Below are 25607 nucleotides of genomic sequence, written 5' to 3'. Positions count from 1 at the left end.
TTCCTTGCCTGTGACCGGATTAAGTTTGTGACTCATGTTGCTGAGCAGGTACTTATTACCTTGCTCAAGTTCTACCTATCTTCCTTAGAGAGATGCAGTTTCAAACTGGGAAGACAGTTAATCTGCCTCCCCCATCCTCCAGGAACATTACAATTTATAGGGACAAAAAGCCAGGAAGCAGCGAATACCAAGTTCTAAGCTTCTCCCAGTGACAATGAGTTTTGGGCTTTTTAGGACTTCTTTCCTGACTGTCCAAACCAACGTATCCTGCCTCAGTTTCCAATGATTAATCCTCCCTCATTGTAAGCTATAAAACTCAGACTCCTTCTGTAGCAGAGGATCATTGTCAAACCCAGAAAATGAGCCCATCCAGTGCCTGAATGATTGACTCTGCTATGGAATAAAGGAAGGCTTGCTGATCCCTTTGAGGTCTGCTTCCATCCTGGTTATCTGTATGTTCATAATGGTGCTGAACCATGTTGATTATTTTTGCTTACAATTATGTTAATTAAAATTAATAAATAGTATAATTATATTCTTATTATCATTGTTTGACTTTATTATATAATTGTATGTTACATGCTGTACTTAAGTTTTGTTTTGGTTTTGTTTTGTTTGCCGGGGAAGGAATGGGTAACAGGGATCGAACTCAGGGACACTAGACCATTGAGCCACATTCCCAGCCCTATTTTGTATTTTATTTAGAAACAGGGACTCACTGAGTTGCTTAGCACCTCACTTTTGCTGAGGCTGGCTTTGAAATCTCTATCCTCCTGCCTCAGCCTCCTGATCTGCTGGGATTACAGGCATGCACCACCGTGCCCGGCTATACTTTTATAGATGTTATACATCTAGGATGATGGAATAAAATGGTTTAAACTATCTATTGATGTTAATGCCAATACATTACAATACTGACAAGGAATTAGAGGCCTCAAGTCACTGTCAGATGGCAGTGGCTTCCACTTACAAATAGAAAGGAAAAGGAATGTAAAAGCTAGATTTTAAATTCTGAAAGTAAGACAGTTTGCTGAAATACTGTAGGCCCCCACATCATTGCAGAAGGGCTCTGGAATATAAGGTAGGCTAGACTGTCATAAGCAGGTGGACAGAGTGAAGGACAAAGAAGAGCAGTAACTTACAGGAAGATGTATGCATCAAAGAAAATCCAGAACAGAAACACAGGTAAATTATCAACATAGGAAAGAATCTGTAAAATGGAAACCAGAAGGTCCTCTGTTCCCCCACCATAGATAATTATAGATAATTATAAGTCCTTAAGAAAACTATTGCTTCAAGATCAGTCAGCATCAAAACTATGTCACACCCACCCCTTGTGTCTAGGTCAACATGACCCTCACATAGACAATTTGCTGAAGGTGACACCAAGGGGTGATAAACAACTTAAGGGGATATAAGATAGCAGAACAAGAACAAAGGGACCAAAAATCATTAAAATCTTCTGCTGTATAAGGGCCACATCATCCTCTCCCAGAGGAAGTTTGTTCAGTGCTGGTTCTGAATATCTGTATTATCCTATTGCTAGGACAACAGGGGTGGGCCATGGTAATGGTAAAGCAGGACAGAAGAGACTGGATGCCCTAGGAATTTTCAGGAAGCAGGTTTATTGAATGCAGGGTTCAGAGGTGGTTCTCACCTAAGAATTCTTCCTCTGAATAAAGATTTTGGAAATTCTTTAAAGTTTATACCCACTGAGGGGTGCCCTTGGGAGTTCACATGCCAAGTGCTCTCTATTCCCCTCCTAGACCAGACATAGATTTCACAAGTTTGTTTGTTTATTTTTAACCAAGAAAACAGAGACAATATCTTTTTGCATAAGCTTGCAGACCTTTTCACACCTTTTGTGTGCAAACATGGCATTTACAAGAGGAAGCTTCAACCACAATAACCTCTGAAGACATCCTGCTGATCTGACAAGAGAAAAGCTTGATTTGGGCTGGGGGTCTCTGGCCTATTTCAATGGTGAAAAGGATGTCAAGTTCAAGGACTCAGAGAAATGAACTTCTACTGAAAACAAGGATGAACAAGATTCTCCTGGATGACAATGCTCCCTAACTGCTTTTGGTCTTTGCTATGAAATAATGTATTGCCTTTAAGTTTTCTTAAATGCTACTTTGGGGAAGGAAAAACATTTTTTCCTCTCCCCTTTAAATTCTCCATCTGAAGTTCTGGAAATTAAAGTGAGTCCAGGCTGCATGCAGTGTAGCTCAGTGGTAGAGTCCAGCCTTAACCAGGCCCTAGGCAAAAGGAACAAATGAGAAATAAGTAAGAAAAAAGAAAGATTAAGAAAAGAAAAAAAAAAGGTTCCCTGTGTAAGTGTGCACAGGAATTTCACCAAGAAATGAGACTCTAGTAGGGGGCCCATATGATTGATGATTATATTCCATTTTAGGCCAAAGGAAAAGAGGTTGAAGATTCTAGTGGCAGAAATGCTCAAAATGATGGAGAAAAGATACGGTTGGGTAAGGGTCATCTTGTTAGACAAGGAGTTCTCCCTGAGGGAAGAGTCATCATGAACAGTCAACTTAAGAAGTGGAAACTGCCTTCACAGAATACAAACAGGCAGAGGGAGGTGAAGAGTTCTACCAGAGTCTACAGCTCTCAACTGCCTTATGCTAAAAATAATCCAAATATCAAAGAGGCACCAGGGAGGCATTCTATGGCACCCTTCACTGAAGACTGACTTTTGAGAGAACACGAAAGTGTGAGCTATTTTCAGAGATGCATCTATGAACTTAAACTATCACATGCAGTTTTACACTTTAATGTTTGTGCCTCCACCATTTTCAGAATCCATATGAAAAATCTTTATCAGTGGCCTCCCATTCCTTGAACTTCTCCCCTCTAATGATCTAGTCTCCCTCCCCCACGACCTCAGTCAAGCATTCTCCCCACTCATCACCATGAATCAAACAACTTCCTCTCATTCCTGTCTTTCCAGTTAGATGTCCTAACCACCTCTTTTCATTACTTTCCTTTTGTGGTGTTTCTAGTCACAGTGGCTGGTAAGTGTTGTAAGCCTTGAAATAAGGAGACACTAGAAAAGTCTAGGTCAAGTTAATCCTATATTATAAATTTGGGCAAAACATTTCTCAAATGATCAACATGTCTATAAGCAGAGTTTTATAGATTCTGACTCTACAGTTAAGGTGACTATATGAAGATGGACATCACAAACATTTTTATCCTGCTCTAGTCATCCATAAAATATCAGCAGGCCCAAGTAAAGAATCAGTGTTTTCAGAAAAAGCAGGCTTGAGGTCCCTGAAGAGTAATATAGGCAACCATTATCATCACAACCCACATGTCAGTAACATTAACTATGGCAAAGCTAATGGGAGACTAATAATGTATTTCCTAGCTAGGCAAACTCCAAAATTTGAGATATTTTAAGTCAACTAAGAGTAAGTAAAGATAAAAATCCAATTTAAGTTTTTCCTTGGTGAGAGTAGGATTTCTAAACCACATATAAAACTAGAGAATAAAATACAGATTGAAAAAGTTTAGCCTTAAATTTCTGAAAGGTATGGTCAAATCCTAAACTATAACACATAACAATTCAATATATTACCAGTTCTAGATCACAAAAAATACATTTCTCCTGTTGTAAGGGTAAAAGAAATTGAAGTTAGTGTAAAAGTTAAAGTGTAAAAGACCGGGCACTGTAAAGTTTCTAAGCTGCAAGGCCTGAGTTAAAATGTAAAGGATTAGGTATTGTTAGGTTTCTATGCTACATGCAAAACCTGAAATTCCTGTAGCTGTCAAGACAATGCTTTGAACCATCCAGTAAATATTCCCCCTGACCGCTTGGTTGTCTAATAACTCAGGGCTCTGTATGATCTTGCACGTAGGCATTGCAGGGCCTGGACCAATCAGTTTGAATGTGTATCCCGTTTAGAACTGACCTATCACCCCCGCCCGACCTGTTCCCGCCAATGAATTAACTAATCATGTTTAGGAATTGTTGTTAGATTTTCCCGCGGTGTATGATGATTTGTTAAAGGAGACTGTGATGTATGTAAAATCCCCGCCCTCCCCAAAAAAGTGTACTTAAGCAGTGCTCAGCCCCTGCTCGGGGCTCTGGGCTGCTTTCCCTTCTCGAGTGGGCACGGAGCCCCAGCATGCTGGTTCAATAAATCCCCTTCTGCCAATTGCATGAGTGGTCACTTGGTGGTCTCTTTCTCCGACGCTTCGCCGGACCCTTACACTGTTTCAATGCAGAATATACTTCCAGGTAGGACTATCTCTCCCCCTCTTAATCCTTATAATTATACATCAGGTGCTATAATACCTTGTGCTATAATACCTTGTTCCTTGAAAGCTGGGCTGCTGATCTCTAGCCTGTGTTAGGAGAGACAGCCACTGATCAGTTCTCTTTGTGTACACAAATACAAGATTTCTTTTATTTGATTTAAAATGGAATTGGTGGTCTTTTCTTTGCATGGGGGTTCAACAGACACACCAAGTAAATCTGAAGGGGGGAATGAAGTAAAAAAAATGTTGATGTAGTAAAGAAATACAAATTCTTTCACTTGAAAGACATGTTTGGAAATGTTTATAGTTCATCATGTGGAAGGTTAGCTTTCAAAAGAGACAGTAAGAATGTAAGGCCAGACAGGGCAGCAAAGGCCATCAAGGGTGAGCATGCCTTCTCAGGAGCTGAGCCTTGGCCTTGGAAGCCTGGAGGGCTCTGGACCACTAGGTTCCTTCCCCACCCTCTCCTCACACAATCTGGACATCCTGATCCTTCCTGTACTGACAAGGAGAGCCAGCAGGGGATCTTGGGAATTAATGATTTATTACCAAAGAAGAAAAAATATGCTTTGGAAGGGCACCCAATCCACACAGTTCACCTTATCTTTTTGCTGTTGTTTTGTAGTCACATCTATTAGAAATGTGACAGTGGCAAAGAGTGCTATAAAAAGAAAAATTTCCCCTCTGTAAGTGCAGACTTTCAAATGTACAGTCACATGACCACCACTACCAGGATATACACCATTGCATCACCCCAAAGAAAATCCTCTCCCTGTTATTGCACAATGGGGTGATTAGAGAAAACAAGTATGAACTGTCTATTTCAAAATGGTGGAAAAATAGGATTTCAATTTTTTACCAAAAATCATAAATGAGGAAAGAAATCATGTGTTTAAACATGATTTAAACATTAACTGATTTACGTTAACTGATTTACACATTACACATGTCAACAAGAATTAAAAACTCATATGGTAACCAACTAATATGTACAATTTTTAAAATTTTACATATCACTTAAAAATAGAAATCTAAATTTAAAAAAAATAAAATGTCAACTAAAATCAAAGGAAGGAAGGAAAGAAAATGAGAAAGGAAACCCCAGTGCCAACAGGCTCCAATAACCACCAATTTATTTCCTGCCCATTTAATTTTTTAAATCAATATAATGCTCTCTTTAAATGAATAAAAATGAACATAAAATTTCATATAACTATTCTATTTTCCTTTTATAATATCACAAGACTTTTGCCCAAATTCATTTTAATCTGTGATAGAAACCCAAATCCAGACTTCAAAAAATATCTAGTCCAATTATAGTTAATGAGATTAACACTAAATAAAATTTACTGTGTGTTGCATCCCTAATGTTTTAATGTTATCTACAAATTGGTCAGAAGTTTTACAGAGGATACTGAGATGTTCCTTTCCTAAAACTGCCTATAAAATGATCTCTAATCCATGGTACAAGGTATGGGGTCTGAGTTCCTCCTGCCCATTAAACTTACTAGCCATGTAACCTTATGAGAATAGCTTAATCTCTCCAAAATTTTTCTTAGCAGTAAAATCAATTCAGTATTTACTAATATTACATTATATTGCATGCACTGGAGCTACATTAATGAACAAAACATCCCAGCTATCAATGAGGTTACCAGTCAAAAAAGTCATCCAATAGTGCAATAGGGAAAAAAAAATTAAGACAGGTGGTCGGGAAGGACCATCCCATGAAGCCATTAAACAAGTCATCTGAGAGTGACCACCTGGAGCAACAGTGCAAGTCCAAGTGCTAGACTAAGGAACAGTAAAGAGGCCATAAGACCTTGAGAATGAGGAAGAGAAGAGGATAGGAGATGAGGTCAGCAGAAGGACAGCTCAGGCTGAGCCCACCACTGACCACCATAAGGACTTTGGCTTTGACTTCAAGTGAGATTGAGAGGCACCAGAAAGTTCTGACTGAAGGAATGTCATATTCTTACTATGTTTAAAGAATCATTCTAACTTTAATCAGGGGTAGGGATGCAGCAAGGAGGCCATGTAAAGGACTGTGTAATAATAATTGGTATCACACGAGAAGGCTTACTATACATCCTTCCCAGTGCAACACCAAACACAAAGCACTCAGGAACTAAAAACAGACACAGAACCAGGTTTCTCAGACACAACACCTGCAGTACTCTCTTCTGACCCACAAGAATATGGAGGTGGATGTGGGAAAGCACAGAACTCCAGCAGGAGGAGAACTTCATTCCCACAGCAAGGGCACAACCTAATAAAGGCTTTTTATGGGTTCTTTTTGGAGCAGGAGCAGGGGTTGCTGGAGATTGTACACACTGCAACTGATTCGACAAGAGGATGCCAAAATTAGTGAATAGAAATTGAAGGACAAATATGATATTTCTATAATCCAAGTTTATCTAGCAGAGTATCTCTTAATTACAAAGGAACAAAGATAACTCTGTTGAGATATCACCTTCACCAAGATTAACATCATCTATAATAAGATACACTAAGCACACACTCCTGATATGTTTTACTATAATTTACTTCTTTGGTATTTTCCGCCAAAAGCAAAACTCAATCAAATCATAATAAAATACCAAACAAATACAAATAGGATGCATTCTACAAATTAACTGATCACAATAGTGTCAAGATCATGAGAAAAATAAGGCTGAGGAATTGTAACAAATTTGAAGGAACTAGATATATAGCAGTTAATTGCAATGTGAAAACCTGAACAGAAAAACTAAAGTTGAAATACAAGAAAAATATAAAAAAATTATGGAATGTCTAGCATTATAATTAATCTAATTACTAGTATTGATTTAATCAATTAATAGTATTTTAGAGTATGTCAATGTTAATTTACTAGTTTTGACTAATATTATAGTTGTGCAGGATGTTACTCCCTACTTAAAGGGACATCTCTGTACATTGAGAGAAAAATCAGGGCAGGAAGTTTATAATCTTATAAATGTTCAGAAGTGTTTGCTCCTCTTCCCTTTTAGGTGGAAGGTGGATGGAAAGGGTGGCAATTGCTCTTTGTTGAAAAATACAAGCCACTTAAACTATCTCTTGGCATGAACTAGTAGTCAATGCTAGGCATACATTGCTCTTGGAAAAAACTAGTGAGAGAGCCTTTGCTTCCTTTAAGTTTATTGAGCATCTCATGGATCATATAATTTGAACTTCAGCTAAACATATATGCCACAATAACCTGGGAGAGATGTGTTTAATATGTTATTCTTCATAAAATGTGCTTTCTGGAATCTAGGTTTGATTGGGTTGTACAGATTTTGATTAAAAAAAACTTGAAAGAACAAAGAAAGCATGTTAAGTCTAACATTGTTTCCATTAAAAACATTGAAAAAGTTTGTTTTATTAATTTAATTTTGGAACAATTTTTTACTTAATTAAAAGCTGAAAAAATCAGTAGAGAGTAACATCATATTTTCTTTTATCAAGAAAGCAGCTATATTAAATAAAATTAAATTATGGCATTTACAGGTAAATAGATGGAGTTGGAGACCACCATGCTAAGTGAAATAAGCCAATCCCCAAAACCCAAAGGCTAAATGTTTTCTCTGATATATGGATGCTGAACCATTATGGAGAAGAGGGACAGGGGAGGAATGGAGAGAAGATACAGGAAGATGGGATGATATTCCAATTGTCCTGTTTTGCTTATGAATAAGGAATCCTTAGCTACTTCTTTTATACGTTGTGTTGAAATCATTAATCATAGGGTCTGACTCTCTTGGAGGCAGAATAACTTAGGGCATCCTGATAGCATATGCTAGTTACTTAATCAAATGTGTAAATTGAAGTGATTTTTGTCATAAAATATTTTTAATAACAAGATTGCCCTTTCCCCCCATACACTAACAACTAGATTTCCAGACAGGATGCTTTTCCTTGGGAATATGGCTGCAGTAAAAATTTATAGACTAAGGTTCTCCCCACAAACAACTTACCTTTATCACCCTAAAGAGTTGACAAAACCATTCATATACTCAGACCTTTCCAATTGGCTTTTCATCTAGTCATATATCCCTGCCCCATTAATCATGAAGGGATAGCTTCAAATTATCAAGCATTTTGTTTTTTATTTTGAATTTTAAAAAAATTATATTTGTTCTGCTTAGATAAAGTTGACAGTAGAGTATATTTTCACATATTATACATACATAGAGTGTAATCTAGGATGCCGTTCTTGTGGTTGTACGTGATGGGGAGTTACACTGGTTGTCTTTTCATATATGAACATATGAAAGTTTTGTCTGTTTCATTCAACTGTCTTTCCTATTCTCATCCCCCCTCAATTTCCTTTATTCCCTTTTGTCTAATCCAGTGAAATTCTATCCTTCCCTCCCCACCTCCCCTTATTGTGTGTTAGCATCCACATATTAGATAGAACATTCCGCCTTTTGTTGGGGGCAGGATTTGGCTTATTTCACTTAGCATGATAGACTCAAGTTCCATTCATTTACCTGTAAATGCTATAATTTCATTTTTCTTTATGGCTGAGTAATATCACATTTTGTATATATACCATATTTTCTCTATCCATTCATCTGTTGAAAGGCACCTAGATTGGTTCCATAGCTTAACTATTGTGAATTGATCTGCTTTGAACATTGATGTGACTGAGTCACTGTAGTAGGCTGATTTTAAATCCTTTAGGTATAAAAGGTTCTTAACAAGGAAAACAGACACAAAAGCAAAGAAAGGTGATATTTTTAATAACATTTTTAACAGTGATTTTGAACATTTCTTTTAACTATAAATGATAACTCCTGTGAAATGATAGTTTAGTACTGTTTCTGCCATGGGATAGATCAGACTTTAAATCTCAGCATTGCCCTTTAGTAACATTGTCTCCTTGGCCAGTTACTTGATCTTATTTAAATTATATCTGTAAATAAAAGGAGACAATAATATGGGAACTGTGTTATAACAACATTGTGAAAATTGAAAGGAGGTAGTAAGCATTTATTAATGTCAACTGTATTATCAGGCAAAAAGATGAAAACAAACCTAAAGAGCCAGAAGATTTAAATGATCAATGAGAACTGGTCATATGATCATTGTTTTAATATGTAGTACATATGTAGACCTGGACTGCTTGTTAAAAATATGGACACCCTGAACTCACCCTGAGAGATTCTAATCCAATATCTATGAAGACTGTCTGAGAATCTGCATTGTCAATGAACTTTCTAGTGGATTATAGCCTGTTGTGTATCATCCTTAAGAGACCCTAAGGTTTATTTTATTTTATTTTGTGGTGCTGGGGATTGAACCCAGGGCCTTGTGCATGTGAGGCAAGCACTCTGCCAACTGAGCTATATTCCCAGCCCCAGCCCTAATAATAACTCACACCTATTTTAATGAAAACATTTAGTTTAGGTTCCCCAAGTGTCATGTAGATAACATGAGAAGTTCATAAGAGAAAAATCAAATTAAACTCTGGACAAATGCTTTCACCATACAATAAAGTATTTTATTAAGAAGGGCAATGTTCTGATATCTAATGACTCATTATTTTCCCCATATATGCCACCCTGATTTTTTAAAAGAGCATTAAGAATACTCCAGAAATTTCCCTCGTACTACATTGTACTCATTATTCCCTTCCAAAAAGTCACTAGTATTCTAACTTTTATACATTAGTTTTTAATTACATTTATGTAATTATGACTATTGTTACTATTGACATTGCTTGGTATGGGACCCAAGGCCTCATACATGCCTGCATGCATCCATGGCCCTCACCGGGAGGAGGGGAAGGGTGCTGTCATGCACACTGCAGTAATGGCACACAAAGATTCTCACTTATTGTTGACAACTTGCCCAATCCTGCTCTCTCTTGCTCACTAGTATGTCATTCAGTAATACACAGACCTTTTCCTGCAAATTGATGACAATTAAACCAGTTTAAGACTAATGATTATTTATGGCATTTTTGCATTTATATATGAAGTGTTTATAGTACCCTTAAATATATGTCCTTATTTATCTCTTTCTTATCCTGTGAGAATATGGTCCAATACAGAACTAGAAAAGAAATTAGTTTTCCTATGCCAGGTTGCAACTTCACTTTGTCACATATGGTCTGGAACCTTGGACCAAGATCTCTTAGTTCTACTACTGTCTTTAAATCTGGAATGTTACATTTTCAGGGCAGTTTAGGTTTACTCTTTGGCCAACAGGTAATTAAGAGGAAAAAATGTTTTGAAATTTCTAAATGAGTTGATTTTGGATATAATGCTTATTTTTTGTTGATATTCAGAAAGTATGACTTTAAAAAGTTACCTGAGCAACAGATTTTAATATATTTGAAGAGTATATAAATAAGATTTCTTGGTAATGGGACACAAGTATAACCATGACATTGATTTATGTTTTATGTATACCTATAAGCCTCTTGTGTTTGATTTTCCAATTCATTCTTCATGTTTAGAAAATTTTCTGATATTGAATAGATTGTTCATTCTTTTGGTTTGTAACCCTATGCCTTCCTCTATCCCAATAATTCTTAAATTTGGTCTTCTCATGTTATCCCATAATTCTTGAATGTTCTGCTCATGGTTTTTTACCATCTTCACTGTGTGGTCAACTTTATTTTTAAGATTATATATTTTTTCTTCATTGTCTGAGGTTCTGTCTTCCAAGTGATCTAATCTATTGGTGGTGCTTTCTATTGAGTTTTTAATTATTTGTTTTACGATTTCCTTCATTTCAAAGATTTCTTTCTTTTTTTTTTCAGAACCTCTATCTCTTTATTGAAGTAATCTTTTGCTTTCTGTATTTGCTTATGTAGCTCTTTATTGAAATGATCTTTTGCTGCCTGTATTTGCTCTCTTAAATCACCCTTTAATTCACAGGACATTTTATTTATGTACATCCTGAACTTCTTCTCTGACATTTCTTCTGCTGTGCTGGTATGGATTCTAATACTGTAGTATCTTGATTTGTTTGGAGCACTTTCTTCCCTTGTTTTTTTTTTATTTTGTTCATGTGTCTTACTTTCTAGCACTGTATATCTGATGTGTCACAGCTTTTACCTAATAGGCTTATAGTATCCCTGCAGGGTTGCAATAACTCTCCTTTAAGGGGGAGAACAATATTAACAGATCCCAATACAAACAATCTACAAGAAACCAATAACCAATAAACCAAATAGCTCCTATTGAGATGTTTACAGTTTTGTTACAATATACAGAAATTTTGAGTTCAATTATTATCTACAATATAAACAGTAGGTTTGCAAAAGTGTCTACAGTTTCTGACGGTGTACAAAGAGAGAACTGGGAATGGGGCATAGGATGAGATGTTAAGGAGGTAGGAGGTGAGGATATAGAGTTACTAGATCTTTGGAAGCATGAAAGAGTAATCTAAAGAAGTTGGCTAGTAGCAGGAGAAAAGAGAGAAAGTGATTTTAGGGAGATAAGTAAGTGAAATGACAATAGAGTACAACAAACAAACAAATATAAAAATTAAGAAAAATAAAAAGTGTAAAAATAGGTAGGAGATAAAAGATTATACAACACAAATGTAATATACTATGACATCCCAGTCCTCAGGAGACTAACCCATGAAAAGTACCTGGTTTCACAAATGTTGGGGATGTGAGGGCAGGAGAAAAGTAAAAGAAAAAAAAGTCTCAAAGAAAAATACAAGTATTATTTTTGTTGGAGTTCAGTATCTTTCCTGCTACCCTTCTCATCCAATAGGTGGGGTTGTCTGTCTTTTGCTGGCATCTCCACCCTCAGAATGGTGAAGGTTATTAGGGTGGGAGTGTTGGTCTTGGGGTCAGAGCTCCTGGAAGTGGGGTTTAGCACTTGCCAGTCCCTAATATAAGACTACATCACAAGGATCTCCTTTGGGAACCACCGCTGTGATGTGGGCACCTAGTCTTTATCTCCTTATATTGCCTGTAGACCTCACAATTCCTGGTCTCTAATTTAAAGTCAAGCATTGAACTTTTGCAATGTCTATAGCCATTAAAAATATAATAAGAGCTACATATTCTGTCACCAGGTCCCCAACTATCAAAAATTGACCCCTTTCCCTGTGTTTCCCACACTAAGATGATTCCCAAGCTTTTAGAAATCAAGTACAATAGTAAGGGACCATGATGGGTGGATACTCAGGTACCAGGTCCACAGTGACATCCACTACGTGCCAAGGCACTATCCTAGGCTTTAGGATATAGCAGTGAACAAAACAAATATCTTTTCTTTGCAAATCTTGCATTTAATAAAATGAGCTAATTAAATAATACAGATTTTTGATAAGAAGTGCTATTTTAAAAAAAGAAAAAAAGGAACAAAAATATAGAGTAAGGCAAGCGGGATCAGAGTTCACTTTGGATATTATGTCAGCAACATCCAAACAACATACAAATGGATTACTTGCACATATATTTCCACAAAGAATGATGTAGTCTTATAATATCTGTGTTTTGTCATCACTTTTGAGATTAAACTCCATTCTGCTTTAATGAGCATTTGTATGATCCCGGTCCTTGTATTTAACAAATGTGCTAGAAAATTATCACATTAAATCATGTAGTAATTATTATTAGAAATGAATGACAATCTGTTGCAGTAATTGTTGAGTTTTACTAATGATTCTGGTGAGGATCAGAAGGGGATAATGACAGGCAAGCAATTGACATTTAAGAAAATGTCTATGTACAGAATGTCTTAAGAATATCTTTCACTTCCTCCCCAGACTTTTTTAGGGTGACCATCAACAAGGCAGTTATTTCATTTCTCTATACTGATATCTAAGTTTATGGAAGTGGAAGTGGTTGACATGTGCAGGGCCAGAATAAGCCAGAGAGAGAAGATGACTCACCACTTCCTTCCCTTGGGAGTTCACCCTGAGGTCATCAGCAGACTCTGCTATCAGTTTTGCTTTCCTGAAATCCTTACTTCTCACAGCTACTCTCCGGCATATCAAATAGGAAGGAAAGAACAGGAAATTTGACAAGGAATCCTTATTGCCACGATCCCTGCCTTGACTTGGTCATTGTTGAAACTCACATGGGTCCTGGAAGCTCAGGTTCTAGGTGTGGCCTCCCCTTGTGTACCAGAAGAGAAATGATGCATAATAGCTGCTCAGAGGCTGTTAAAACTCTAATTATGAAACTAGAGATTCTATTTCTAGCTTGATCGAAAGACGGTACAGTACAAGTGAATCATTTAAATTTATTAATGTGATATCTGTATAATGTTTTATATTTCTTGTGTTTGCTAGAAAAATAATTCATATCTAACAGAGGTCTTCAAATTGTTTGTTGACTGAAATTCCATATGTAAAAGCTATACAGCATTTTGAGTAATATAAATACTAGAAGAGTAGAGGAAATGCTGAGGAGGAAGGAATTTGGGGAGATGGAGGCCTTGGGAAGTCTGGATCCTTTTACAGAGCAAGATTCTACAGTGAAGGAAGGCATTGTCCCTGATAACAATGACTAGCCACTCCTAGAAGTTAGCTGTGAAAGCAGTTTTACTATATGTACACTGTAAGGACGTAAAAGACACCTTCCCTGGCTACATCCATGTGTAGTTGTTGGTTTAATTGCTCTTATTGCAATTCACGTGATTGACTGAATTCCCAGCAATAGGCAGTGGTTCCCTCCTGATACATTCCAGTCTGTAAATCTGATTCATGACATCATCACTTAGATAATCCTGGCAGCCTGTGAGATTACATTTTGTTTCTTTGAACTTTACTATGCGGTGTAAGAGATATTAGAAATTCACATTCACAAACTTCATTTTTTCAGAAATTTCGGGAATTGTCTGGATGTTGTGATCATTGGGGTAGGTTGGAGAACACCACCAAATTCCCTACTCTATTCTAAAAGTATAATAATTACAGTCTGCTATTCTGAGCAGTGTGGATCTTGATATGCCCAAAAAGTGAAACCAGCAGTTCCTATGACATCCACTTATGTCACAACATTTTTCTAATTTGAGAGATGAAAACTTTCTGAAGAGGCATTTATAGTAAGCTCTCAATTAACCACCCTAATCATGAAAATAACTCAGAATTCTTATTGGGCTTTGGCATGCCATATGATATATGGGGGAGTAAGGTATTTAATTAGGATTTTGCTGATGATATTTAACTGCTAGTAAGAGTCATGTTTTCATGCACATGACAAGTAGTGGCAAAATGTAACATCTTAAAAATATCTTCAGTGACAGAGCAACCTAATGCAGTTCAGAATTTCTTATGAAGTACAAGGGGCAAGAGGTGAGAGCACATGAACTATATTCACTTCTATTCTGTATTCTACATATTAAAATTAAATTAAAACATATAATGTGGCTTTTAGCCTCATCAATATATGCGTAATGTTCTTTTTCCATGTTTTTGTTGAGATTTATAACTGAAGTTCTAAAAGTCAAAGATTCATTCCAGATAATAAAATTGAAATTATGTCCATCAAAGTTCTCTGTTTAGGTACAGAATATCATAAAGTAGAGTTATATATTCAAGATTAAGATCCTTTTTGTATGTCAAGCCTGCTATTCTAACTTCTATTACTTGCTCATATCTTTTTCTTTACCTCAATCACTTATTTAGCCATCATCTTAATTAGTTCTGTCCAGAAGTCTCAGTATAAAAATTACTTTCACTAGTATATCTTCTTTGATCAATAACAGAAGATCCTTTTGCTAAGTTCTGATATACACTTAAGCATGTAATATCATGCCTAATTGTTACATGCCTGAGTTTTGATTGGCATAGCTGTGCCATTTACTATTCTATGTCCATACTTCCCACCATCCTACCATAGAAATGACCCTCTGAAATCTCACTAAGTGATGGTTTACCTGTGAGCATTCACTCTTACATGAGCCTTCCTCAGGACAATTACTCTTTCTCTTGCCTCACTCATGAAAATTCATTTGGCCTTTGTGAAGCATTTACCTTGAGTTATTGTTAAATCATTTCTCACTAGTATTAGTTATGAAAAAAATGTTATTCATTTATGAGTGAAAGGACACTTAAGGAATTAAAAGAAGAAGAAGAACTTGGACATATATTGCATATAATAACAGTAATAATAACCACAATAATAATAATAATCCTCATCATAATGACTTACACTTTAGAAGCTACAGTGCTGGGCTCTATTCAAGGTGTTTCTCACATATAAAAGCTTATTCAATCTTTACTTGACTACTCTGCCCCTGCTTCTCAAGACAGTGCATGTGCCCTTCAGAAAGAAAATTCACTTTAAATGAAAAGTCCTATAAATAGATACATTATGAAAGGCATTGGACACTGTCACCATTAGAATTGCATCCCATAGTTCAGGATGGCCTTTGACACCACACAGCTAACTCCTTGGTCCTTACATTCCCAGTGTATTAATAATGAACAAAGCCACAAGAGAATTATAGCATTTAAGAAGCAGGAGAGTCAACGATATAGAAAATAATTATATAATTATTTAAAATATTTCTGTACTAAGTGATGGCAAAGTATAGATGCTTCATTGCCTTAATATGACCCTAAAAACTATCAAAAACTTTTAAGTTGTGTCTTATGTCAAAAGTCTAATACGCATCAATTAAATGCTACACAACATATTTTACTAAAAGAATTATTTATTTTGCTAGTAAATGTAGATATATCTTTTTAATAATGTCATTATAACTTTTTTCCACTTCAGGATTTGTATTATTTTAAATGTCTTTTACTTTCTCCATTTTAAATTATGAAAAGACATAGAACATTAACACGTTTTATTTTTAAGTTAAAATTTTACCTTGAAAGTTTTTTAGGTTTGATGTATGCTTCACCTATCAATAAGTCTTAAAATAATAAGTATTAGATTTCAATAACTTACTTTTAAAAGCAATATGAATTTCATGAGAAATAGTTGTATCCAATTAAATAAATCATGATTGTTTTCTTAACATATTATAGAGGTAACTAAATTGTCTTGCTGTTGCAGATCAAGGGCCTGCCACAGAGCCAAGGTAGCCCCAGTGGTCCTCTCTCACTAGTTTTCAGACCCATTGCTCCAAGTTGCAGGCCTGAGTTTATTAGAAGGGATAAGAAAAGGGAAAGGGGGACACTGTCAAGGGAAGAGTGGCTCCTCTAAACTGTAGAAGGACGGCATGCCCCTCCTGCCTTCCAGTTTTATTTAGGGGTCCCAGGGAAGTTGTCAAAGAGTCACACTTAAGTCCACCCCTTGACTTCTGACTTGATAGCTGGATTGTATCAGACTCCCAAGTCCCCAAGAAGCACTGTAAAAATATAAGATAATTCTGGGTCACTTTTGCCCATGCTGGCCGATTCTAATGAGAACATGTTTTCTCAGATTTTGTAGTTAGGGGGAATCATTCTTATTCTGAGTACTAGGATCTGGTCTGTGTGAGGGTCACAAAATTCCTCCTTCCAGGGTAATCTTTATTCTCCCTATCATCAGGGTGAGACATTTTCAGGCCTGTATTTCTCCTGTATATCTCCAGATAACAATTCACATCAAGAAAACAAAACGACATGACTGCTTTCTCTATTTCTATGAATAATATCAATGGAATTTTAAAATTAATTCCATTAAATCTGTATAGCGCTTTTGGTAGTATGGCAAATTTGACAATATTTATTCTGCCTATCCAAGAACATGGGAGATCATTCCATCTTCTAAGGTCTTCTTCAATTTCTCTCTTTAGTGGTCTATAGTTTTCATGTAGAGGTCTTTCATCTCTTTTGTTAGACTGATTTGCTCTGGCTAGGGTTTCAAGGATGAGGTTGAATAAAAGTGGTAAAAGAGGGCATCCCAGTTTTGTTCTAGCTTTTAGAGGGAAGGCTTTCCCATTTGATATGCTGAAGAATAGCTGGGAGAACTAAGACTTCAGGAGAGCAAAACTGAAAGCAGAGTCTGGTGACAGCCTCAGAGTGAACTCCCAAGGGAAGAAAGTGGCTTCTGTGTGTCCTCATCTCTCTCTGGCCCTATACTTGTGAACCACTTCCACTTCCAGAAACTTAGAAATCAGTATAGAGAAATGAAATAGCTGCCTTGATGATGATCATCCGAAAGTTCTATACAGATTCAGTGCATTTCCCATTCAAATTCCAATGACATTCTTCACAGAAAGAGAAAAAGCAGCCATGAAATTCATTTGGGAAAATAAGAGGCCCAGAATAGCCAAAACAATCCTTAGTAAGAATAGAGGACACAGGTCCCAGAAACACTAGACAAAGGCACCAAAACTATACATTGGAGAAAAGATAGCCTCTTCATCAAATGGTGCTGGGAAAACTGGAAATCCATATGCAGCAAAAGGAAATTAAACCCCTATCTCCCACCCTGCACAAAACTCAGAACTCGGAGTGGGTCAAGGACTTAGGCATTAGACCAGAGATGCTGTGCCTACCAGAAGAAAAAGTAAGCTTAAATCTCCATCATGTCAGCGTAGGAACTGAACTCCTTAAGAAAGCTCCTAAAGCACAAGAAGTAAAATCAAGACTCAAACTAAAAAGCTTCTTCACAGCAAAGGAAACAATGAAGAATATGAAGAGAGAGTCTACAGAATGGGAGAGAATCTTTCCACCTGCACATCATATAGAGCATTAATCTCCAGGATATATAAAGATCTTAACACCAAAAAAACACCCAAATAAGCCAATCAATAAATGGGCTAAGGAACTGAACAGACATTCACAGAAGAAATATGATCAGTCAACATACGTGAAAATCTATTGAACATCTCCAGTTAATTAATCAGAGAAATTCAAATTAAAACTCCACTGAAATTTCATCTCACTCTAGTCAGAATGGCAGCTATTAAGAATACAACTAACAATAAATGTTGGCAAGGATGTTCAATATGATCTTACCTTTGGGTTTGCCCTATAGCCTTTAGAATGCCATGGTAGGTGCCTTCTATCCCTCGGTTCCCCAGTGTTTTTAAGGTTCAGTCATACATTGCTGGTGGGACTGCAAATTGGTGCAACTACTCTGGAAAGCAATATGGAAATTCCTTAGAAAACTTGGGATGGAACCACCATTTGACCCAGTTATCCCACTCCTTGGCATATACCTAAAGGACCTAAAATCAGTATACTCTAGTGACGTGGCCACTACAATGTTTATAGCAGCTCAATTCACAATAACTAAGCTATGAAACCAACCTAAGTACCTTCCAACAGATGAATGGATAAAGAAAATGTTGTACATATACACAATGGACTATTAGTCATAAAGAGAAATTAAATCATGACATTTGCTGGTAAATCTATGGAACTGGAGACTAATATGTCAAGTGAAATAAACCAATCCTGAAAAACCAAAGGTTGAATATTTTTTCTGATATGCATATGCTAACACAATAATAGGGGATGGATAGAAGTTCACTGTATTAGACAAAGGGGAATGAAGGGCAGGGAAGGTGGGTGAGGGATGAGAATAGGAAAGAAAGTAGAATGAATCGGACATAACTTTCCTATGTTTATATATGAATACAGGATCAGTGTAACTCCACATCATGTACAACCACAAGAATGGTAAGTTATACTCCTTGCATGTATAATATTTCTAAATACATTCTACTGTCATGTACAACTGAAAAGAACAAATTTAAAAATAGGAAACAAAACTACAGACCAATATCCCTAATGAAATAGATGCAAAAATCCTTAAAAATATTAACAAAATACATTAAGAAATGTATAAAAAAGATAGTGCATTATAATCAAGTGGCTTTCATCCCAGGGATATGAGGCTGGTTCAATATACACAAATTAATAAATGTAATTTCACCCATTTACATAAAATAAGGACAAGAATCATATGATTATCTTAATAGGTGCAGAAAAGGCTTCTGATAAAGTTCAACAGGAATTCATGTTAAAAAAACTGGGGAACCTAGGGATAAAAGGCACCTACCATGGCATTCTAAAGGCTATATGGCAAACCCAAAGGTAAGATCATATTGAACAGAGAGAAACTGAAACATTTTCTCTAAAACCAAGCACAAGACAAGGATATCCACTGTCACAAATCGTATTCACTATAGCCCTTAAAACTCTAGCTAAAGCAATCAGGCAAGAAAGGGAAATAAAAGGAGTACAAATAGGAAAAGAAGAAGTCAAATTATTTGTTTGTTGATGTCATGATCCTATGTAAGGAAGACCTGAAAACACTCCACCAAAAGACTTCTAAAGCTGATAATGAATTCAGCAAGGTAACAGGATACAAGAGCAACATCACATATCAAGACTTTTCTGTGCTACAACATTGATCATGCTGAGAATTAAACCAAGACGTCTATACGACTCACAATAACCAGAAAAGAAAAACAAAATACTTGGGAGTTAATATAACTCAGGAGGTGAAAGATCTCCACAGTGAAAATTATAGAACACTGAAGGAAAAAAAGTTGAAGAAGTCCTTAGAAAATGGAAAGACCTCCCATTTTCTTGGAGAGGCAGAATTAATAAAATGGCCACATTACCAAAAGATTATAAAGATTGAATGCTGTCCCCACCAAAATACCAATGATAATCTTCACAGAATTAGAAAAAGTAGTCCTAAAATTCATTTGAAAGAATAAGAGACCGACAATGGCCAAAGCAATACTGAGCAAGAGAAGGGATCCAAAAGGCATCACAATACCTGATCTCAAATTATACTACAGAGCTGTACTAACAAAAACCACGTTATTGGCATCAAGTCAACATGAAGACCAACGGAATAGAATAGAAGACATTGACAAATCTACATACTTAAAGACATCTGATACTTGACAAAGGTGCCAAAATGTATGTGGGAAAGACAGTTTTTTAACAAATGGGAAAACTGGATATCCATAGGTAGAAGAATGAAAATAGATTCCTGTCTCTTACCCTGTGTGAAAGTCAAATCAAAAAAGTCAAGCTTTAGGAGTTAGAACAAAAACTTTGCAAGACTGAAAACAGAGTCAACACTCCATACATGCAGGCACTAACTTCCTTAACAAGACACCTAGAGCTCAAGAAATAAAACCAAGAATCAATAAGTGGGATCCAACTAAACTAAAAAGCTTCTGCACAACAAAGGAAATGATTATAAGTGTGAAGAGAGAGCCTACACAGTGGGAGAAAATATTTTTCAGCTACTCTTCTGATAGGGGATTAGTATCTAAAATATATATAAAAAAAAAAACTAGAAAACAATTAATACCAAAAAAAAGTAACCCAATCAATAAATCTTCAATGAACTAAATAGACTTTCTCCAAAGAAGAAACAATATGGCCAATAAATATTTGAAAAAATGTTCAACATATCTAGCAATCAGGAAAATGCAAATCAAAATCACACTAAGATTTTATCTCACTCCGGTCATAATAGCAATTATCAAAAACTTAAATAATAGTAAATACTGGCAAGGATGTCCAGGGGAAAGGTACATTCACGCATTTTTGGTGGAATTGCAAATTAATACAACCACTCTGGAAAGCATTATGGACATTCCTCAAAAAACTAGGAATGAAGTCCCCATATTACCCAGCTATCCCACTCATTGGAATTTATTCAAAAGAACTAAAATCAGAATACTATAGTAATACAGTGACACCAATGTTTATAGTAGCACAATTCACAATAGTCAAGTTATAGAAACAGCCCAGATGCCCATCAATAGATGAACAGATTAAGAAAATGTGGTGGATATACACAATGGAATATTACTCAGCCACAAAGAAGAATGAAATTCTGGCATTTGCCAGTAAATGGGTGGAACTGGAGAACATCATGCTAAGTTAAATAAGTCAAATTCAGAAAGTCAAAGATCAAATGTTTTCTTCTACTTAGGGAAACTAGAACAAAATAAGGGGGGAAATGAAGGGGATTGAATATCATGAAAATATATGGAAGATTTATATAAGGAGACTGAGGCGAAGGGAGGACAGACAGGAAAGCAGAAGAAATGCAGAATGAGTTTGACAAAATTCTGCTATGGGCATGTGTAAATATACCACAGTGAACTCCATTCTTATATATTTCCAACTCTGATGTACTGATCAAAAATGACTAAATAAATGAGTGAAAGGAAGACCAGTGGAGTAAAGAGGATAGGAGGAAGGAAGAGGGCCAGGAAATGGGGAGGGCACCAGGGACTGAAGTGGAGTAAATCAAACTTTATGCATGTATGATTTTAAACCCAATTATAATGTAGAAGTCTAATGTACTAATAAGAAAGCACAAAAGTAAATGCCAGGGAAAGCTTCTTTGAAAAGCCACAGTGTTTATCCCTTTATGGTCATTGAACTACGTAACTAATCATTTCCTTTTGTTATGACCACCAGGATGCAATTTTATAAAGTGCAAAGGGACCTTGTTTCTGCTTATGTCCATTCCAATGTGCTCCCTCATGGCAGCTTCCCAGTCTAAGTTGTTGTCGTCCATTTTCTGCTTATCATACTTCAGCTTACTTCAAAGGCTTCATGGATGCTTAGTGACAATAAATACAGAAAAAGATATTATATGTGTGTTTATTTCTATGTATCTTATATAAAAGAATATTTCCCAAAGGAACTTGTAGGTAATGCTCAGGGCCTGGAACAAGATGCCCAATAAACATTTGTTACTATGAATCTGTATTTTTATTTGTAAAAGGAGTGACCTTTTACATTTCCATTACTAAGACAGCAAATGAAATGAGACAACCTTATAGATATATAGATATACATTTTTTTCCTTAACTGATAAGACTTATAATCTAATTTTTGGTCTTATATTTTTCTGTACTTGAACTTTCTCAATATTATTTTTAATATAAGTTGCAACATGCAGTTCATTTTAAAAGTTAATAATGAAAATTCAATTATTTACAGAAAAATTACAAAAGGGAACCCAATATCTCTTTAGCAAACTACCCAGAGTTATAGAAAAATTCTATGTCCTGGGAATAAGAAACAAATATATTTCTTATTTTAAAAGTCAACACTTCAAAATATTATTGCGAACAAGCTTCTCCTTTACTTGTAGTAACTCCCTGCACAGTAAGTTTTTATCTAGACTTTATCAATTGTTTATCTTTGCACATTGGAGATAATCACCAGGTTTACCTTAAAGAGCCTGCCCATAACACACTAAAGAACTGGAATCATTTTCACCACCAAATTGTTTTCTGACAATATTCTGAATTCAGTTTGTATTTCATACTCACTTTCGAATGAAACTGCCAGTGGCTACAAATGTAATAATAACTTAGACTCTTCACTTGTGCATGCAAGTGACCAACGGGCAACTAAATGCAGGATAAAAAGTTTGGCATCTCTGCCTCCACTTTTTGTGTTCTTTGCTGTGAGTCAGTCACCTTAGATTCCAGTAATAACAAATCTGATCAATAAAATTCTTGTGATAAGTGGAAATGGCACCTGGGAAACAGCCACTTTCATATCTCATACAAGTCCAGTCTGACCAATCCTGAGATAATGACTGATCTGACCATGGTTTGACCAAGATATTTTGATTATGGTTCCCCATGTCTACATAATCCACAGCTCATGCATTATCCCCAAAGATAGGGCTAGAAATGTTAATCCCCTGTGTCTTCCAAGTGTAACTCTACTGATTAAAGTTTCTATCTGGCTTTCCACCATTACTCTTTCCATTTGGTTGGTAGGGCAAGACTATTCTTTGTTGGGAGAGTATGGCCTCTGGCCTAGGACTCTAGAAATACAAAATCAAGTCATTGCATTTAGTAGAGTGCTCTTTTCTAACAAAATGTACATACAATACACACCCACCTTTCCTGCCACACAAATTTACTCACTGGCCAAATTGCAGTTTAGGTGACCAAGGGCTGTGGTCTCAAGACACATGTGCTCAAGGGCAGATCATTAACAATACAGTCCTTGACCTCTGTGTTGAGAGGAGTCACTTGGACCTTCCACACAGCTCCAACAAGCAGCTTCCTTCTGATCATGATGTCAATCATTTGTGCTGTGCAATTCCTAAAGAGCTTTTCCCAAACACCCTTTCCAGGATGCCTCCTTCCTGAGTCTCCCTAACACCATCAGGGACCCCCATGAAAAACAGCACTCTTAAGAGTATGTGAATAGAAGATCTGAAGGGGACAATGAGATATTCAGCACCCCTCCCCCCAAAAAGGAGATATATTCCAAGAATCTTTACTGAGCCTGTCATCTACTAAAAATAGGTTCTTGGCTACTTGCTAACTTTTTCAAACCAACTTGTGGACATCAAAAACCAGAGGCAGGGCTGGGAGTGTAGTTCAGTGATAGAGCACTTGCCTAGCATGTAGGAGGTCCTTGGTTCAATCCCCAGTACTGCAACACCACCACCATCACCACCACCACCACCATCACCACCACCACCACCACCCCCAAAAAAAGGAAAAGAAAAAGAAAAAAGCATTAGGGCCGGATGCCTTCATGCCTTCCCCATACTAACTCTCAGGATAAATTACATAAAAGAATGAAGAATGAAACTGTTAGGGGATCCCCGCAAAAGGCTAAAGGCAAACTCCCTGATCCCTTAACTTGTTCAGTCCAATTTGTGCTTTCCTCCACCCCCACCTCATTTGAACCACAAGCTTGGTCATACTGGACCTGGGTCCAATAGGACTGCAAATGCTCCTCGCTCAAGGCCTGTCTGACCAGCACAAAGAAACATCCTTTGAAAATGGATGCCAGTGAAAATTCCTAGACTCCACAGAGCCCATTCCTGCAACCCCTACTGGCTTTTTCCCTGTTCCAGGAGCCAGTCTGACCAGCACTCTGGGTCAGAGCGGTTTCTCCTTTCTGCCTCCAGCAGAGGCCCCAGTACAACCTCCTGTGCATCAGCGATCACTTGATTCGCTTTCGGTTTTACCGACAAGTCTCCGGCATCATGCCTACCTTCTCCCTTCCCTCCTGCGGTTTGGGGACGTGGTCTGTGCGCACCCCAGGTCACCGCCCGCAGCCGCGGCAGAGCCCTTCCCGGGAGGACCCCACGGGGCCGCGGCGCTGCTGGAGGGCACTCGCCCCAGGCGGCGCTGGCTGCTGGCTCAGGGCTGCGGACTGAGAGTAGAGCCGCGGGGAGGCGGCTTCACCACCGGCTGCGGGGTCAGGGAGCTGACGGAAGCCACTCCCTGGAGGGCTGGCTTCCTTTGGTTGGCGGGGTAGGGGAATCCGAAGGGGTTGCATCGGCTCTCAGGCTGCAATAAGCGGGTCCGAGAGCCTGGGTCATGGAGAAGAATGTCGCAGAGCACACAGGGACAACGCAAAAACTCCCTGTTTTTACAAAGGGAAATGAAAAACTCACAAAAAATGGATACATGATTGCAACAGGGCGGGACAGCACAGCATGTGAAACTGATTTAACAGTCACATTTTTATTACATTTTACAGTGCGCATGCCTTCTCTTAAATTTCTTTAGTTGGCTTCATAAAAGTCCTAAATGTTATTATGCTAATTTTCTAGAAAACAAAATTCAAGCTCAGGAGAGTTAACAGCTAGCCAACATCCCAAGACACCAAGACCCCTTGTCATGAACCACAGAGGCAATAAATAATTCAGCCTCCAGCAAAGATGAAAATCTTATGCAAATCATCTGACTCCAAATCTAGGGGACGCTGAGCTGCCACCTACATGGAGTAGTTGTCTACTGGAATATGTAGAACTGAGCCCAAGTAAGGGCTTCTCACTTTGGAGATAGCCTATATTCTCCTTCGAATGGGTGTCCACTTTCCTAAGTAAATCTCTGTCTATGCCTTTGTGTGGCTCATGCTGAAATTCTTTTGTGACACATATGCCAAGAACTCCACTGGCCCTGAGTTGAGGTTTGCCTCTCTTCTGGGAACCCCTCAGATCCCTTTCCAAGGACACCTCTTCTCTGTGACAGAACTGTCACTTAAAGACATCTGGGACAGTGCAGAGCCTGGCAAAGGGCCAGGCCCTGATGACAGAGTTCTTGTTTGCTCATTAAATGTGGGCATTGTTTCTGACTGTGCAGCAGCTGGGGATGCATAACCAAAGAAGCTGTTGCTTCACTCTGAGTGAAACCAGGAAAGCCAACACAGATCCTGAGAATTTCAAAACCAAAAGTCAATATTGGGTCTTAAGCATGACGGGAAAATATATTTTTTTAAAAAATCAGTGGTTAAAGTTCCTGTATTTATATATAACTATGCCATATTTAGAAGTCAACAAATTTAAAATCCAAAGTGCATTCTAATTCACAATAATTGGAAGCATTCAACTTGATCACTCAGTTGGGGTTGCGGTTGCGAGCCTTTACTCCTCACCCATGTCAGCCATGTCCCAACAATTGACTCTGGAATCACAGGAATCTGCATAAGGT

General features: G+C 37.3%; 1 protein-coding gene across 4 annotated transcripts in view; it reads right to left on the bottom strand.

Annotated features, from left to right (window-relative positions):
• LOC114085440 (broad substrate specificity ATP-binding cassette transporter ABCG2-like) overlaps positions 1-24318 on the bottom strand; it is a 67945-nt gene extending 43627 nt beyond the window's left edge. Inside the window, exons 1-3 of one of the 4 annotated variants that reach the window (XM_071614564.1) lie at positions 24163-24318; positions 21632-21748; positions 18157-18277 (exon numbers count right to left, since the gene is read on the bottom strand). The gene's annotated coding sequence lies outside the window, so the exon portion shown is untranslated. The remainder of the gene's footprint in view (positions 1-18156; positions 18278-21631; positions 21749-24162) is intronic. The other 3 variants (XM_071614566.1, XM_071614565.1, XM_071614567.1) reach the window with 3 other exon arrangements.
• Positions 24319-25607: the final 1289 nt, after the last annotated feature.

Source organism: Marmota flaviventris, chromosome 7 (genome assembly GCF_047511675.1).
Source record: "Marmota flaviventris isolate mMarFla1 chromosome 7, mMarFla1.hap1, whole genome shotgun sequence".
NCBI lineage: Eukaryota > Metazoa > Chordata > Mammalia > Rodentia > Sciuridae > Marmota > Marmota flaviventris.
Note: the sequence above shows the minus strand (reverse complement) of the source record. Positions and strands in the feature narration are given on the sequence as shown.